The sequence below is a fragment of the Centropristis striata genome, chromosome 11 (assembly GCF_030273125.1).
Source record: "Centropristis striata isolate RG_2023a ecotype Rhode Island chromosome 11, C.striata_1.0, whole genome shotgun sequence".
Taxonomy (NCBI): Eukaryota; Metazoa; Chordata; class Actinopteri; order Perciformes; family Serranidae; genus Centropristis; species Centropristis striata.
The window spans coordinates 8,877,527-8,896,674 of NC_081527.1; positions in this window are offsets into that span (position 1 = coordinate 8,877,527).

Sequence of the window (19,148 nt, forward strand, 5' to 3'; positions counted from 1 at the left end):
ATAGTGTACATTCCAGGCTTTAACCCCTCTCCCCAATGGCTCTCTGGAATAATATAGACTCCACACAGAAAGTATGCCAGAGTGGCAAAGTACATTCACATATGAGAATACTTAGAAGCAATGTAATTTGCCTTCAGTGACTTATGTTATCCTTATAGACCGCTTTGTCTCCACGTGAAACCTGAATAAACCATATACACCGTGTATATATAGACCATCTATGGGTAATGTAAAGTTACTGCATGTGTCAGCATATCATGAGCTGGGCTTTTGGGTCACGGTGTTCACATGGTATCTTAAGCTGATTGATTTCACTGTGGATCAGGCACAGTGCCCAGAAGGAGATTAGAGTTGATTAGTTTAATAAGCTGCAAAATGTGTTTTGTTTTTATGACCATGCCAGGGGTGATACAATTGTGCAGCAGCTGTCTTGTGTTATTATGACTACTACCAAATGGCTGTTTCCAATGTCTTAATTGGGCACAAGACTACACCCAACAGTGTGTTCTCTGTGGTAGCTTTAGTTTTCTCACCACTTTAGTCTAAAATTAAATATCTCAACAACTATTGGATAGATTACCTTGCAATTTATTCATGGTCCCAAGAGGATGATGTCTTTACTTTTCCACATCTGCACTATAAGGTTGCATTTTTAAGTTTTTAGTGAAATTTCTCAAATAAAGAATTAGACGAAAAAGCAGGGTATCCTTAAGGGACTGGCTACCTTGTGATTGACAAGTCGATACTACCATGACCTGTCAATCCATAGAGACCGAGCACATTTAAGCCCCGCCCCCATCAGATGGGAAAACAATCCATCTCTCTCCATTGACTTTGTATTGACAGAAGGAACCTATTTGTCAATTCTAGCACACAACAAAAAATGCCTAAAAGCTGCTGTGTGGTGAAATACACCAGCATCAGGGTTAAATTACTAATTTGTCATGCTTGAATCTAATGGTTTACTGTGTACATTTTAATCTAATTGTTGTTTTGCCTTGTTAGAACTTTGACCAATTCAGTTCATGAAAGTTAATCTTAACAATTTGGTCACCTAAAAAATGTGTTGTTCATTATTCAGTTATCCTAAAAGACCCTCTAAGGAGTTTGCTGTTCAACTTATGGTAAGTGCCTTTTGTTTTAAGCCAGTTTTTTGCTAGCCAAAGTTAGCACCCCAATTAGCTAGCTGGCACATGTGTTAGCTGGTAGCATTAGCATAGCATGAATCTGCAGGGTGTAGCCATATACCAGGCATATCTAAACTATTCCATAAAGGGCCGTGCTGCTGCAGATTTTTGTTCCAACCAACTAAGAATACATGATTCAACTGATCAGCTGTTTGAACCCTGATATCAGTCAATTAAATGACGTATACCTGTTGTGCTTCTGTTTGGTTGGAAGGAAAAAGCCACATGGCCCTTTTTGGAATAGTTTAGACATGGCTGCCGTATACAATTTATATGTGTAGCCAGGAGCCAGGTACAGTCAGGTTGCTGGGATAGGTGGCTGTGTATATTTCCCTCAGGTTCTCAGTCAAATGCTACATCTCTTCTAAATATGGTCAATTCTGGCTCCAAAAAATCAAGATGGCAACATTTGCCAATCTCAAAGCTTCAAAACCGTAGTCCCCAAACTGATAGGTGACATCCCAGTGGCTATGTCCACGTCAGTCTATGATATCCCAGTAAACAAAGATGCTAGCATTGTAATTATGAGCATGTTAGCATGCTGATGTTAGCATTTAGCTCAAAGCCACTCCTCAAGTAGCCACTAGCTTGTCTCTTCATGACCATATTAGGAGTGACGCAATGTGGTGTTTACTTGTGTTATGACTACTTCTAAATTGCTTTTTCCAGTTTCTTAATTGGGTACAAGACTACTCCCACAGGGTGTGATCCTTGTGACAGATACTAGGGTTTCTACTCTATTGCTAACTTGTCACCATCATCTGAGTACATCGTTTCTATTTCTCTCTGCCTCTTCTTTTCTCTAAATCAAACATGGAACGCATTTGATCTAATAAAGGTGTAAAGACTCCTCTGCTACCAAACATGGCAGTCCATGAGTCCATGAGTAGGCTATTGCTCTCTCTATTCAACAAATGTCCACATCCAGTGCCAAAAGCTTGACATAATGTTTATCTTTGTGAACCAGTCCTGACCCACTCCATTAAAGCATCAGTGGTGCAAGATTTTCTTAAAGATATCTTCAGTTGTAATTGAAAGTGATAGAGGCTGCATGCCGAGTATATTTTTAGTATTCACCAGACCAACAAATGGCACAGTCCTATGTTTATTCACGTTTTTAGCTGGACCCGTTCTTCTTGTTGGGGTTTAAAGAGGCTTTTTTGATCAGCAGCGCTTAACATTCTAATAATGGAATCCTTTTCATGTGGTTCAGAGAAAAAAAACTGTTGATGTGTTTTCCCACCACAGTTTAACCCCTATTACTTGTGAAGTAATTACCCTCTGTGATTTACAAATTCTTCTCATGAACTCTGTAGCACTGTTGTGGTTGCTCTGAAGTGATGACTTATTTTCTTTCTTGTTTACCCCCTACACACACACAAACACATACGCAATTAAACCACCATCCCCTTTCCCACTAAGATTGTTGCAACTGTTATCACTTAAATGGCTAAGCTGATCATCACACAAACACATTAGCATGTGTACACAGTCTAAATCTGCTTCTCTGAGCTGTCTTTTTTACAATGTGAGAGCTGTTTTTGGCTGTGATGGTCCTGCTATATTCAATTTCCAACTCACTTGAGTTAAAAGAAATGAGAAGCAGAAGAAAAATTCTGACCTGATTCATTCTTGTAGAGAGACCGTACTTCAGAAAGTTTGGCCTGTCTGCTCCTTCAGTCAACTTGAAGCCTGTCATGGAGTCTGACGCCACATGACATTATTGGCAGTAGCTGCTGAGGTCATTTGTCCTCTCCCTGACAGATGGAGGGATGCTGAGAGGAAGCGAGGCACACCCTCCAAATGCCCTGGCTGATAAGTGACCTCATTACAGCTCCACTGGGCATGTTTTTCTTATTCACAGAACACCATGATGATGGCTGGCTCCCCAGGAGACCTTGGCTTTTGAGCCGTGCCAAGCTTTCGGACTTTCTGCGAGTTTTTCTTTACTTGGCTCATAGCGCACAATCAGTTTCCAGGGCTATCACTATCAGCCCGAAACACTTACATATACACGGAAATGCACCACATTTCTAATCCCTCTACACTCGTTGTTTACAAGGACATTCATAGCTTGTAAACGTCCTTTTTTGAGTAGACTGGAACAAAAGCGAGGCGAAGACAGCAGGCCTTAAACATCTTATGTAAGTCTCCTTTATCTGCCCCTCACTCATCCACACATAATACACGCAAACGCCCCTCATAAAAACTACTCTAAACCCTAATGTTAGCCATAATATGTTGTGTCCATGCCCAGAAGCCCTCAGACTCTGGGCTGCAGAGCTGCAGCTGTAAGTAATTCTCTCCCTGTTTCTCTCTTTCCCCCTTTCTCTCCTCATCCTCCCCTGTGTCTGGAGAATGTAAACATCCAGAGGGAGGCCAAATCTCTGCCATTACAACCTTTCTTACAGCTGATCTGGAGACAGGGCCACACTGACCGGGAGTCTAACTCTGAGACAGTCTAATGTACACAGAGGGTTAAGTGTGATTAGTGTTTGCATTGTGATGCCTCATTTTGTTGAGAGTTTAACCCTATCCTGGAGCTTTTCCAGTTCAACATCAACAAATAGCCATCCATCCCATGTGGCTGACTTCCCCCGAAGTGTTTGCTATGGAAGTCACATCATGGATGCAGAGATAACATTCAAAACCATTGCATTTTTGCAGAATCTTTTCTTGTTGGTAACGTAGCCGTAAGGATGATAACAATGCTAATCTTTTGGTCACTCAACCAATACTTCATCCTAAACACAATATTTCAACAGCAACATCTGGGAAACAAGAACTGCCCTAACTTTGGAACATTGTTCTGGATATTCATGACATCATTCATTATAGGTGCATTTCCACTATAATACCTGGATTGAGGCTGGTCTCCCTCGGCAAAACACCCCTAATTTGAATGTGAGTCGCCCCTAGTGGCCGTTTTTTGGCCCTGTCGAAGAGCAGGACCATTTTTCTCCCCCAAAAAAGCCTGGTTGCTGATTGGATAGAACGCTAAGCGGAATGTGACGTAGTTCTTGACGCCACAACAACACGCGCCATTTTTAAAAGCCAGTGAAGTAGCAAGTAGTCACAACAATTATTCACTACAATTAATTCATCCATAATCATCGCCACCATGTGCATGAACACAGCGACAAGAAACACAGCAGCTCTGCTCCTTCCATCTCTGCGTCTCCTTCCTTATTGTTTACGTTTGGTATGTCTCCCTTAAAAATCTGTTGCATAACTCAAAACTGTTGCTAAGCCATTCGCAAAGACAATCAAAAACCATACGTCACCTCCGGAGCCTCGTAAATCCCTCTGGGGCCTTTTTGTGTAATGGAGACACGCCAAGTGAGCGGCCATTTGAGAGGGCGTGGCCTGAAACTTTCCCAGTGGCCACTTTTTACCCAAAATGCGCCTAATGACCGCTCTGACCTTTTGTCTGGTGCCACCATAAAGTTTTCCCTTGATGGGCTTTACTTAAAGAGAAGATATCCAATGTTCATGCTTCAGAGTTTGAACTCCAGATGTAAAGTATGACTAAGATAAGAGGATTGCCAAGAAAATGAATTGGCACATTCATGCTCCACGGAGGATGAACCCTTTGGGTAGTCCATGAGCCTTCCTCTAGCACAGTCATGAGGGGAAATTTGAAACTTGAGTGCAGTGCTCGTTCAAAACAGGCTTCTTCAGACCTGGGGGATGATTTGGCCTCCAGCACTGCTGGTTACAGCTTCCTTGAGAACCATTCATCCAAACAACTTCACACTCAACACTGTATGAATTGATATAATATCTGGAAAGACAAAACAGCAGAAACAGTTGATTAGTTATGTGAGTTAATTGTTCTCTGTTGGAGCTTATTCAGCAAGTCTTATTTAACACATCAACAATGCGAAAACCATAGTAATTGAGGAAATTATTTCAAATTCTGCTGATTCTATTTTATTAATGCAAAAGTTCAAATATCAAATATGTGAATGGAAACATGACTAGTTTGTTTTTTCAATGGACAATGAAAGCTCTACTAGCCCATTTAAGCCGGGAAAGCATTACCGCATTTCCAACATTAAAACCGGGGGCGCTGTTGCGTTATTCGACCATTAAAGCCAGGAAATCGGATACGTCGTTTTGTAGTATTTGTAGTTTTTTCCACCTATTTTCGGTCTCTTGGCCAATGAAATGCATCAGAATACATGTGGGAGTGTCGCAATGCAACACACTGATTTTTAAAATAACTTTATTTAAGGTTTGGACAAAATAAACTCAACTTCTCATGAAAGCCACAGCTATAAGCTTTCAAATACTTTTTGAATTTCATTTTTTATTTGCTACAGAGGCTGAAAATCTATTATTTAGTAGGCATTGACACTTCTGTTGAATTTCCAGAAAAACTTCAGGTTTTAGGGGGTTATTTTAAAATCGCACATAGGCATTACAGGCATTTTTTCCAGGTGTTTTAGGCCTAAATGGGCTAGTGGGGCTTTAGACTCTTTGAATTGTTTTCTATTTCATGTAGCCACTTCCATAAAATATCTGGCCGCACACTTCCATGTTACTTGAAGCTGTTTAAAAGCCATTCCTCACAGAAACCTCCGTTCCCTGTACCCCCAAAGACATGTACCCCCACTCACTCCCAGCCTCTCAAACTGATTTCCAACCCCAAAATCCCAAGGCCATTCCCCCCCTCTTATGTCTTTCTCTGCCGAAGAATTTGAACAAATTACCTCCATATGTGTCTGAAGGAGCCCCATGGGAAAAGAGCCAAGAAGAATATACTGCTGACGGAACACAAACATTGACTTCATCAAACATTGCGAGCAGCGTGCTCTGATGCTCTCCATATGCTCACCTGGCACTGGCTGCCATTTGCTGACAGCACAGCAACATCTCACCAGCGAGGCTCTTTATCTTCTTATGCCACATGTTGTTCGGTATCTGAGATGACGAGGTGGATGGAGGTTGGTCGTGCTGGTTGCTATCACGGATGAGGTAACATGTCACCGTATAGAGGAGGGTTTGTGTTTCCTCAGGCCTTTCGTGTGATAAGGCAATCGCAAGATAACAAAGATTAAATGTGTCAATCAAATGTAAATGTTTCAAACGTGAAATGTAACGGAGGTGGGCAAAACCCCGTAGCCTCTCTATAGGGCCTCATGTGTTTTCGGTTAGTAACCAGAGAAACGGCAAAGGGGGGAAGCAAGAGACAAGTCAGAAAAATGGAGAAAAGGGAAAAAAAATAGGAGTAGAGTGGGAAGACAGGGTATAACTTTCCCTGTGTGATTAACTTTAAATATCAGGTACCACACTCCTTCTCACTGGAACCTGTATTTCCTTTGGCACCTGGCCACAGGCTTTTGACCTTGTTCTCTTTCTTTCTCATGTCCCTCAGCAGGCGCTCAGTTGTGACCTTTAAGGCAATGAATACATGTCTCTGGAGAAAGATCACTTACAGAGAGCCTCACGGAGAAAAATCACCCAATCAACCTCAGCTATATTTTACACAATCATCAATATGTCTGTAGCTGTAGTCCTTCCTCAAACATCTGACCTCCAGCATTAAGAATGTGTGATTCACCGGGGGAGGAAGAGAGTGAACTCTGCTCCTATCTAGCTTATACTCCAAGCTGCACTATAACAGAGCTGCAGGTTGATCCAGAGGAATCCTCCTCCTCCCCACCACAACATGAGGTTGTCAAGGATTTGGCAATAACAGTCTTTCTGAGTAGAAGTGGAGCTATGAAATTGCAGGGGGTTTCATTGTGTAGCATTCCATTTGGATCCGCTGGTCAGCTGTTTGACAGGTTGTTTAATCGTGATTAAAGAGCCGGATCCAACAAGCTAGTTGACGTAAGACTGAAGAATTGTTGAACAGAGCGACTGTTTGATCATCTCCAGTAGTATTCAAGTGCCACAGGACAATAGAGTGCTGCAGGGATGACGTATATTTGTAGGTCAACTAATAATTTAGCATCACCCTGGTTCCCCTAGATCAGGGATGGGCAACTTAAATGCTGGAGGGGGCCACAATTTTTCATCGACACTAACACGGGGCCACATATAGGACCGTGCACTTCACCAGATATGATGAAACTGCAATTTTAAATATGTTTACAGTGCAGTAACTTAATATATTTCATGCTCAAATGCATGTTTAACAGTATAAATAGGAATACAAAAAGAACAGCAGACCAACATTAATTGCAAGAAGTAATTTTGTGCATTTTTACACAGCACTTTTAAGATTTCATGCTCAAATGCATGTAGTTGTACTGAGGGCCACTTCATGTGAGGGTGCGGGCCGTATGCAGCCCCCGAGCCTCCAGTTGCCCATCCCTGCCCTAGATGAAAGCCAATGGGAATTTAACATTGGATTATTGCAGAAAATTACCTCTGTGGCGGAAAAACTTTCAAGATACAAATATTGTTCGGCAACTAATTAAACTATTTCTAATAATTTCCGAAACATAAATGGATGTTTGGCTATGAATGAACTACACTATAGTTGCATGACTTCAACATCAGTGTCATTGCCCCTTTCTGTCACTGGACTCTTTCCTGCAACACTCTGAGACTTGACAAGTTAAATGTCTTGAGGGCAAATGTAACACTTTTTTTTTTTTACTTATCATATTAACTTTCCAAATAAATGCGGTGTCTTTCCAAATAACACTCTAAATGCTGACTCTGCAACATATTTGGCAACAGTAAAAGCAGTTGACTCACCTTATTTGAACCATGGGATGATGACTTAAGCCTTAGATATGAAGCGAAGTGGCAACATCAAGGAAAACACAGCATGTGATAGCTTTAGTCTGTTCTCTTAACCTGTGTATTATAGAAAAACTATCAACATTAACAATTAGTCATATTTTTGCCATATCTTTTGTGGAACATTTCAGCATATTTTAGCTAATTAAATTAGTTTTACATGCTGTAACTTAACTAGTAACAGTTGGTAACTATTACTACTATGTAACTATTCACATCAATCTTGCTTTCTGCCTGTTTTCAGTGGAAAAGAGTTTTAAAAACAGACTGTACACTTCCTGCTGAGCACTTAATGGCAACCAGACACAATTATCAACTAGCTGTAGTGAAGCACTAAGCAGCTTTAAAGAATCCGATAATTTCCTTCTTTAGTTGGTGGAAAGTAAAAAAGAGCTTAATGAAGAGTTGTGTTGCTCTGTGTCTGCAACATGTTTTATATAGACTATAACTGTTATGTTTGCTTTACATGATATATACTAACATCTTCACCATTTCAATCTCAATAATGTGTTTACAGCTTGTTGCATTACCCCCAAGTGGCCCAAAAAATCAATTAATGAAAGGTTGTGACATTGAGTCATTCTTAAAGAGATGCCGCATTGATTGAAACACATTTCCCCCTTTGGCATCAGTATTGATTTAGATCTTAATCAATATTTCATAGTTTTAAATGTGTATTAATTCCTAAATTGGCCGGCTGTTTACACATAGAAACCAAAGTAAGTTTGTTGCTAGACATGGTGAAAATTTGGCATCTACATCCTTTAGTGTGGTGACTAGAATGTTCAACTCTTTATGTGCAATCCTCTGAATCTACTGTAGTTTTTAAAATCAGGTTTCAGAACTTTTTATTTAGTGACTTCGGAAGAGGAGCGATTTAAGCTAGGTGTGCCGAATAAACTGGAAACTGAGTTATACTGTACCATAAGACGCATTATACTGTAAACACCAGAAATAAAGTCCTATAACCATACGACCACATATGTCAAATCAAGTCAAAGTTTATTTATAGAGCACATTTAAAAACAACCTCAGTTGACCAAAGTCCTGTATAGTTATTAAATACAATAAAAATCATACACAAATATAGTTATTAAAAAAAAGAAAACAATAAAATAGTAATAAAAACTCAATCCAAAAACAGAGTTTGACACATATTTTGCTGACAACCCAACAATGGGTGGACTTCCCAAAATAGTGCCCCTACTGGTGGCAGGAGATCAGCAGTAACATGTGGTCAATCTGTGAAACGGCTGCAGTTAGGTTGGGTTAAGGCAACAAAATGATTTGGTAAGGTTTAGAAAAAGATTGTGGTTTGGGTTAAAATGAGTGTGTTTTGTTTCGCAACTTAAATATGTAAGTTAACTGACATCTCTATGTGGACTTTGTCAGTCTTTATACAGTGGCACATCCAAAATGACAATGTATGGGAGTAACAAACTGCCTGGAAATACTCGATCCTTAAATGATTCTTCAACACAAGATAATATTAAATATAGTACATGAGTAAACATTTCACATAGTTGAGCCAAGCTTAACTCATTAGATGCTTTGTGAAGTCCCTCGCTGTGCATTTTATACTATATATTTACATTTTCTATATCAGCTCAAGCCCCCCGCGACCCAAGTGCAGATAAGTGGTTCAGGATAATGAATGAATGAATAAATATATTTTATGCTGTACAGACTGTAAAGCCCCTTGAGGCAAATTTGGGATCCGGATATTGGGCTATATAAATAAAATTGACTCGACCATGCCTAACCTCTAAAAGTTCATTATTACAAACACATGTTTTGTGAAAACAACGTCAAACCAAAGTGCAGTAAAGATATCAAAATGTTCACTGTACACTGATATAAAGATGAACAATATTCTTCTTGAAGATGAGGAAAATGAGAAATGAGGCTGTATCCGGGAGGACATTCAAGCAGAAACGCCAGAATTCTTTAATGTGGTGCAATTTGCTGCAATTTCTTCTAAGGAAGGATAGGATGTAAGGGGTTTAAAGAGCTCTTCATTTTGGCACCGGGTGCTTCAGCTCCTTCTAACCCGGGGCGATGGAGACGCCAGAGTGATGCCTGGCCGTTCTCCTGGGCTCTGGGAGGAAAATCCTGTTTAACGTCTCCACAATAACATTCCCTGGGGTTATTTATTCAGGAATGTTAATGTGCTTAGAATCTAGTGGCCCCTGTGGCCTCTGACACAGGCTCCTCTGGGCTTTCCTATCAAGCATTCGATCACAGCACAAGCTCTTCGGTGCCGCTGCCATCTGTTTGAACAACAAAGATTGATGCAGCAGGAATCTATTGATGACCCTGCAGTTAGACAGCATGGGCTATCTGTTTGTGCCTCAACGTGCATCTCTTTTTATGTTTTGCCTCGATTTGACAGTGCAGTATGCATTTTGGAAGTCGATGTTGCAAGCCTTCAGTGGAAATGAACTTCTTGGTATGCCTCTCATGCACTGTAAACACTGTATTTATGAGTCGTCTCAGCACCAGGACCTGTGCTTTATGTCATGCTTTGAATAAACACAATGCAATTACAGGAAGTAAATGGGCCTCTCTGTACATATGAGATCCATTACTTTTCCACACTCATTTAATCTCACTGTAGGTTCCTAAATGGAAACAGATGCACAGAGCAGCATGATCACCTAACTAAAAATTCATGAGCAGCAGGAGTTATTAACTGACTGTTTCTCTATTAATCTAGGGCATTTTGTACAATTCTTAAATACGCCAGTAAGATCTGTAAAGTAGTAATCTTGGAATTTCCATTTAATTAAACGTCTGTTTAGTCTCTATTTATCGCCGACTGCGGTAACACAGTGGTGACTGACCTTATGGCTCACGGATGAATGCCTTTGTATTTGCAGTAAAACCAACTGAAGCTGTGGTCAAGTAGTAAGAAGATTCCTCACTGAGTGAAATGACCTGGAAGTGTAATTGGCAGCCATGATAAGATCTGGTCAAATTCTCTAAATACCAAGGAAAGGTGCCTCAATGCTTCTTATTTTCTCAAGCACTGAATACATTAGACCATTTAGATTAGACCATTAGATCATTTTTGAAAGGAAGGGAGAGAAATTCCTCCCACAATTTCATTCAACAGCAGTATTTTAAACACAGACCATTCAGCCATTCATGAAAACAAACGTGATACTATTAGACACAGTTACATCAGATACCAACAGCCCATCAACACTAGTGTAAACCCATTTGCGTGATTGTTAGACGGTCTTATAGTCAGGCGGCTTGGGACCAGATTTAAGAATAAAGGGGACACGTCGGACAAAATCACCAAATTTTTTCCACATGCTCTCTATCACCATAGTTTTTGGTAGGAGCCTCTTAATCAAGATTGTGGATCGGAGATGGCATCCATATAAAGTCTATGAGAACCAATATATCTTCCAAGCCACTTAGAAGGTCAATCAATGTGTCAAAATCTACAATTTCTGTTGGGAAAATGTACATCCAAGATCTGACATGAGATGAAAGCGTTCCCTTGATTTTTTTTTAACAGTGTACATGGCAGCTAATTCGCACTATCCCGTGAACATAAATTCCAAACATTTTCAACTCAGGATTCCCTGCTGCAGCACTTGAAGACCTACCAGTCTGGGTGAAACTGAACATATCTATTTGATCAAATAATCATCTAGTGATATTCTCAATAGTTTTAAATGATTCCTTGACCCAGAAAATTCAGATTTTGACACCAAGATTGACCTTCTGAGTGGCTTGGAAGATGTATTGGTTCTCATAGACTTTATATGGGTGCCATCTCCGATCTGCAATCTTGATGAAGTGGCTCCTAGGGGGAACCCACCTATCACTCATCCAAATTGATTAAACAGGTGTGTTAAAGATCTACGAGGCTGTCAACGTGTTACTTTCTGCTGTAATGTTTGGCATTATAATATAGGAGTCATTGATGATTTTATCCCTTTTGGAGCCAGACTCAAGCGTCCAGCTGAGCTCTGGAGGTTGCCGATTGGCAAGAACGCAACAGACTTCCTCTTCAACTCACTGTTTTTGCGAAGCGGTGTACTGTTTTTTTCGGTCTTTCAAGTACCACTTATAGGTGCCACCAGTGGTGGAAGAAGTATTCAGATCCCTTACTTAAGTAAAAGTACTAATACCACACTGTGAAATTACTCAACTAGAAGTAAAGGTCCTGCATTCAATACTTACTGAAGTAAAAGTACAAAAGTATCGGCATCAAAATGTTCTTAAAGTATCAAAAGTAAAAGCACTTGTTGACTCACTTAGATTGTCCAAATATATTATTGCATTATTATTTTTGCATTTAGGTAAGCTTTGATCTACTGTTGTCAAGGTAGGGCTAATTCTAACTACTTAATATACTTTTATGTGGTTTAATTAATAAAAATGTGTATCGATTTTAAATGTATTATGTTTTTATGTCAAATTTCGACCTGAAAAGTAACTTAACTAACTAAAGATTTCAGCTAAATGTAGTGGAGTAAAAAGTCTAATATTTGCCTCAAAATGTATAGAAGTACAAAGTTACATAAAATGGAAATACTCAAGTAAAGTACAAGTACCTCAAAATTGTACTTAAGTACAGTAAGTACGTACAGTACTTGAGTAAATGTACTTACTTACATTCCACCACTGGGTGCCATCAAAAGTTAGATATTTTGGGAAACATGGTTATATGCTTTCTGACCGAAAGTCAGATTAGGATATGGATATAATACCATTCTAGACACAGCTAACAACCAGCAGCTAGCCTGTAATTAATGATGGAAGCAAAGGGAAACAGCTAGTCTGGCTCCATCCAAAGGTAATTAAATCCAAGTACCAGCACCTCTGAAACTCTCAAGTTTCTTGTGTACTGTACATTTGACATGTGAAGATTTCCACACTTGAGAGTTTATTTTACTTGGGAAACTTATACCAACTGTTGAGTGATTTCTGGCCTAATTGTGCAGTAAAGTCCAGAGGTCCCCTCGCTCCTTCCCCGCCTGATTGGCTTTGTTTGCATGTTAGGGTCTTTCCACAGACCATGTGAACCTGGAGGATTTCCTGACCCAGTGGCCTCAGTTGTTATGCTGTTTTTCTGACCTTTGACTCAACGCATGCATCAACACACACGCCACACGTAAGGCTTATTTACTGGGGAATTAGGCTGAACCACGAGGATTCTGAAATATCTATTCTCCTGTTCCCATCAACATGTTCTCTATGTTTTAGACAGCTATTCTCAACCTTGGGGTCCCGACCCCAATTGGGGTCGTGAGATGATTTCTGGGGGTCGCCAAATCATTTTGGAAGTCAGCTCTGTCTTCACTGTGTTAAAGTGTTCATGTGTTAATGTGTTTTGGTCTTTTTGGTCATTTAATGTTTTTTTTTTGGTCATTTTGGGACTTTTTTTAGTCATTTTGTGTCTTTTTTCCCCCGTCATTTTGTGGTTTTAGTCTTTTTGGTAATTTTGTTTCTTTTTTTAGTCATTTTGTCCTTTTGTGGTCAATTTATGTCTTTTTTGGTCATTTTGTTTCCTTTTTTTGGTCATTTTGTGTCTTTTTTTGTCATTTTGTTTCTTTTTTTAGTCATTTTGTGTCTTTTTTTGGTCATTTTGTTTCTATTTGGGCCATTTTGTGTCTTTTTTGGTATTTCTTTGTCATTTTTTGGTAATTTTGTGTCTTTTTTTGATAATTTTGTGGTCAATTTGATTCTTTTTTGGGTAATTTTGTGTCTTTTCTGACAAATCCCAAAGTATCAAGTTCTTACTTTCCAAGGAGTCTCTGGCTTGAAGCTGACTGTTAAACACTCAGGAGGTCAGAATGGAACTTTAAACTTATAGCAAAGGACTTAGATTAAAAGTAACAATAAAATATAAAAAAAATATATGAATGCACAGACAGGGAGATGTTTAGTTGTTCTCTGCTTCATTATTTGTCCAAAATTCGTCGTATCAACTGAGTTTGTATGATCTGAACTGTGCGTGTGAGATTGTGTTCAGTGAGCGGGGGGTCGCAGACAACATGCATGTTAAATTTGGGGTCGCCACTCAAAAAGGTTGAGAACTACTAGAGACGTTAGGATAAATTCAATCCACATGAATGAAGGTAGTTTAATGTTCATTTTTCTGCACTTCACGTTTCAGGTGCTTTGGCCACAAAAGTGAGGGCGACTCCCCTCATAAACCCCACATCCTCTTTATGATTCATACTAAATCACACTTAATTGCACCGTCAGACGCTGTAAAATCCTATCTGCTCATAATACCGGCCTTTCAGTGACATCCACACTTTGACCATTTTTTATGTTTGTGTAAGTTTATGATTTCCCTAAAACTGGAAGTAAGAGGCCCCTTCTCATAAAAAACATAACTCTTTCTGTGTGTAACATTTTTATGCTTACCCTTTACCTCATGTAACGCTGACCTCAGGTCACATCTTATACGTGGGTAATGTTTTACAGCCCCCCCCCCGGGTTGCAGTAACCCGATTTTGCATCCACTCGTCATCCAACTCCCCACTCGCTTTTTCATTCCAAGGAAATTACAAAAATGTTGTGTCAAGTATGACATATTTGCTGTCAGTATTATACCTCTCTGATGAAATCATGGAATGTGCTTGCAGCAGTGGAGCACATTTGTCAAGAAACTTGGAGAATTAATGGCTGAGACTCTCCTATAAAATTACAGAAAACATATTTTATTATGATTCCTACGTAGGTGAGATGACCTCAGCGTGTTGACTTAGGCTCAGTTTTCAGTGTTGCTGTGGGTTTGACGGCCTCATCGGTGAAACTTGATCCGTTCTCTTATGAAAACAAAGCTAATGAATGAAACCCCAGAGGCACAAAAATTGGGATTGATTGCTCAACCTCTGAGAATATCATCAAATGCCTGAGTGCTGATGAATGTTGAATGTCTGCTGCCATCTACAGGCCTTTTTAGAGGAAACAAGCTGTTTGAATCAAGGCGACTGGTTCTACAAAACACATCAATTACCAGATCACGTCAGGAGAAGCAGTACGTTATGACCAAAAGTCAGTGAGTGTGGCTGAGCAGATGTCTCCTCCTGTCCTCCCTGCGTCCTGCAATAGACAGTGAGTGTGGAGGGAATGCTAATGCTTCATATTATGTCGGTTCTCGTCTTTGTGAATCAACTTGTGCATGTACCTTGGCTTCCCAATTTTCCCTTGTTTATCTCCTTGTCTGAAAGGAGCCTATGCAACCGTGCAGACTTGTTTCCCCTATCTTTGGGACATTTTTAGGACTTGCCACGCTACAAAGTACAAATTATCATAGTTTTATGATGCAAAATGTCTCAAAAGATATTTGTACGTGACAGTAATATTATTGTTTTAGACACTGTATGAACCATACACCACAGCCACCACATGCATCTGCTATTGTTTTCATAATGAACATCGTTTAAATCTCTAAATTATATATGTGGCCTTTTTTTGTTTACCATGGCCTATGTAATTTCATGAAATATATGTTTTTACTAGCATTAGCTGTATACACTTTGTTTTAATGAGATGAGTATGCAATTACCGCTTGCTTATATGTAGCAAATGTTAGCCAGCATCAAAGTTAAACGCTACTTTCGTGGAAAAAAATATCTCTTATGAAAACTGAGAGCAGGCATAACATTACTCATAATGCTGTTTCTACATTAATATATACCTCCTGTTATGTTCATTTCTCAGGAACAGCGATAATGTTCGTGGGTCAGAAACTAAAAAATCCCAATAAACATTGTTTATATTCCATTAATAACTCCATTACTAACCATCTCAATCAATATTTACTGCAATGGTGTTCTTTACCTCTCACAGATCATGGTTCAATGAGGGTAATTAACTTGTTTTTCTTTTTTTTTAAATGCATGTTAAAACCTTTTTTATTCGCAGAAAAGAAAGACGTACATATAAAATACAATAGGTTTACATGACATTGATTTATTTTAAATTTTATTTTATTTTTTAAATTTTTTCCTTTTTATGAAAAAATATATATATATTTTTTTTTAGATTTTTAAACTTTGAAATGGGTCAGTTTGACCCACAACATCGCTGACCTATCAATTTTGTTACAGGGACCTTAAAATATTCTGTGAACATAGAGCATGGATGGGCAACTGGAGGCCCGGGGGCCCCATACGGCCCGCACCCTCACTTGAAGTGGCCCTCAGTACAACTACATGCATTTGAGCATGAAATCTTAAAAGTGCAGTGTAAAAATGCACAAAATTTCTTCTTGCAATTAATGTTGGTCTGCTCTTCTTGCACTGAAAAAAAAAGAAATCACAGTAAGTGGTTATATTTTATTTGCTTCAAACCTTTTGTATTCCTATTTATACTGTTATACATGCATTTTAGCATGAAAAATGTTAAGTTACTGCACTGTAAACATATTTAAAATTGCACTTTCATCATATTTGGTTAAGTGCACGGTCCTATATGTGGCCCTGTGGTAGTGAACATGAAAAATTGTGGCCCCCTCCAGCATTTAAGTTGCCCATCCCTGACATAGAGGCTTGGTTAGCTTGGCTAGCTAACACTAGCCTTAAAGGGAGAGGTAAAATGTGTATTTTTGATGAGGGGGTGAACTGTCCCTTTAAGAGTTCAATAGATGATTTTGGGCTGTTAAAAACAGGCTTCAAGCTGACCAAGTATGACAACAATCCACAATAATAACAAGATACTTTTTTTTAAATACACCAACAACAAAAAAACATATTTTTAAGCACACATACTGTTCGTATTTCAACACAAACCTGCCTCATATTCACACACGCAACACCTGGGAATTCCAAACACAACTACAGTGTTAGATTTGTGGCCACAGAGCAGCTCCAGTAAAATCAACCAGGGGATTCGGTTGCACTGTTGAGATTTAAGAGTAAAGGTGAGTGAACTTTATGAGGCTCTGAACTGTGGAGCAACCCACTGAGGGAGATGAGGCTATAGGTAGTAAAATGTCACACTTTAAATCACATGTGTGAGATCATGATTTTTTTCTTTTTCAGATAGTTAATTTCTACCGTAGTTGTACTTTGCATTTTTGTTATGTGTTGCTGTTTCTTATTTGGTATTAGTTTTTCACATTTAACTAAAGTTGTGTTAGTTGGGGTATTTTTCCCTGCTGTCTCATTTGTTATATATTATTCATTCATTCATTCATTCATTATCCTTAACCGCTTATCTGCACTCCCCATGAACAAGATGGGGCTCTGACTTGAGTATACATTGTCCAAACTGCACTAAATGTATCATGTGTGATCAGAGTCCAGTCCTGAACATAGCTATACATCAAAATTGACACATCATCATGGTGCCCCCGCTGGCGACAGGAAGTAACATTTTTTCTGCAGTTTTTAACTTAGTCCCCGCAGTAGGTTTAATTTAGAGAAACGAAATTTGGTACACAGATGTAACATGTGGAGATGGAGAAAAAAGCCTCTTGGACCCATACCTTAAAACCAACAGGAAGTTGGTCATCTTGAATTGAAGCAAATTGAGGGCCATGTCCAGGCTCCGTACTTTAACTCACTCCTCCTAGAGATTTAAATTGATTGACTTCAACCTTGGTCAGTTGCATATTTTTGTCCCTCGCCATCGTTCCAACAGTAGTTCACAGAGTGAAAAGCCAAGTGTGTGTGTGTGTGTGTGTGAGTGTGAGTGTGACACAGGTGCATCTCAAGTTTATTTATGTCTGTAATTTAATTCAAAAAGTGGAAATAACACATTATATAGATCCATTACACACAGAATGAAACATTTCATGTATGCATTTATTTAATTTCTTCGAATTATAATGATTATGGCTTACATTTAATGAAGACCTAAAATTCAGTGTCTCAAAAAATGTTATATTACAAAAGACCAAATTTAAAAAAGTATGTTTAATATGGAAATGTTGGCCTCTGAACAGTATGTCCATCTATATGACTCAATACTTGGTTGGGGCTGTTTGACTTGAACTACTGGAAATGGACTTCTCCGTGATATTCTAATTTATTCAGATGCACCTGTACTCATGTTAATGATTTGCTCTTTGAATAATTGTGTATATTAATAACATCGTCTTTAACAGTTAGCAATGCTGATTCTCTCTGATTCTCAGAACTACTTGGCTGATAACAGATTGCACTAACTTCTCCACAGTTCTGTGCAGGATGCAGCAGTGTTTGTCTCCCTCTAACAGTGGCCTGTGGTAAAACCATAGACTGTATAGGGTAAAACCCTTCATGTTAGCTCCCACACTCACAAAGCTGCCTCACACAGTTTGACTTTTCTTTCACCTTTTCACTTCTACTTTGTTTTCTAAGCGAGGCATCATAAACTTATTTTCAGCCATGCATTCTGCAAGTTGCTGTACGTTTTGTAAGGCTGCCACTGTGTCATCAATGTGTCCTACACACTCCTTAAGCAATGCAAATAATGTACAAGAACTGGTCTTATAACCTCAATCATGAGGAAGCAGGAAGTTGCCATAACTGTTGCCCTGATTTTTGAAAGGCAGCTATTTGGGGCAGGATGACAGATGAATAAAAATAAATCATCTATTTGAGTGTGTGGCATCTGTTAGCGTCCTCGCTGCTTATTTGGCCCGTCTCAGTGCCGAAAAGTGGGCTGTGCATCTGTACAGACCTGTTTCTTTTATAGATAGTCTAAAGCAGTTCCACACTGCAAAGTAGGCCTACAAAGTAAAAATATTTGAACCTTTGAATCCTTGAACTGCACTTCTACTGCAGGCTATATCCAAAACATACATTTAGATTTATTTATTTGGACATATTTATCAGGAATAAAACTTTGAACAACATTATACATTTTAAAAATGCACTTTTCTCATTATAATACTCCAAAACAATAACCAACCAAACAAATGACCAAACAAGTATAAAAACAAATTTGTGAAAATATTAAGACACATTTAAAGTTTAGTTATGTCAATTAAAATAGTTGAAATCCACAAATTATAGATGTAGCCCCTTTACAATATTTGTAATATTAATTGATATTTTGTATTTTATCAGTTTTGTTTGTATTTTTAACCAACAAAATAAGCTGTGCTAACAACTTGAATGATTTAGCATGATCGCTTACTGGAACAGTAGCATTTAATGTTACAAAAGCTAGCCTACTCTTTTTGAACCAAAACATCTTTTTATTAAAAAAATAAAATAAAATAAAGACTGCTAATAT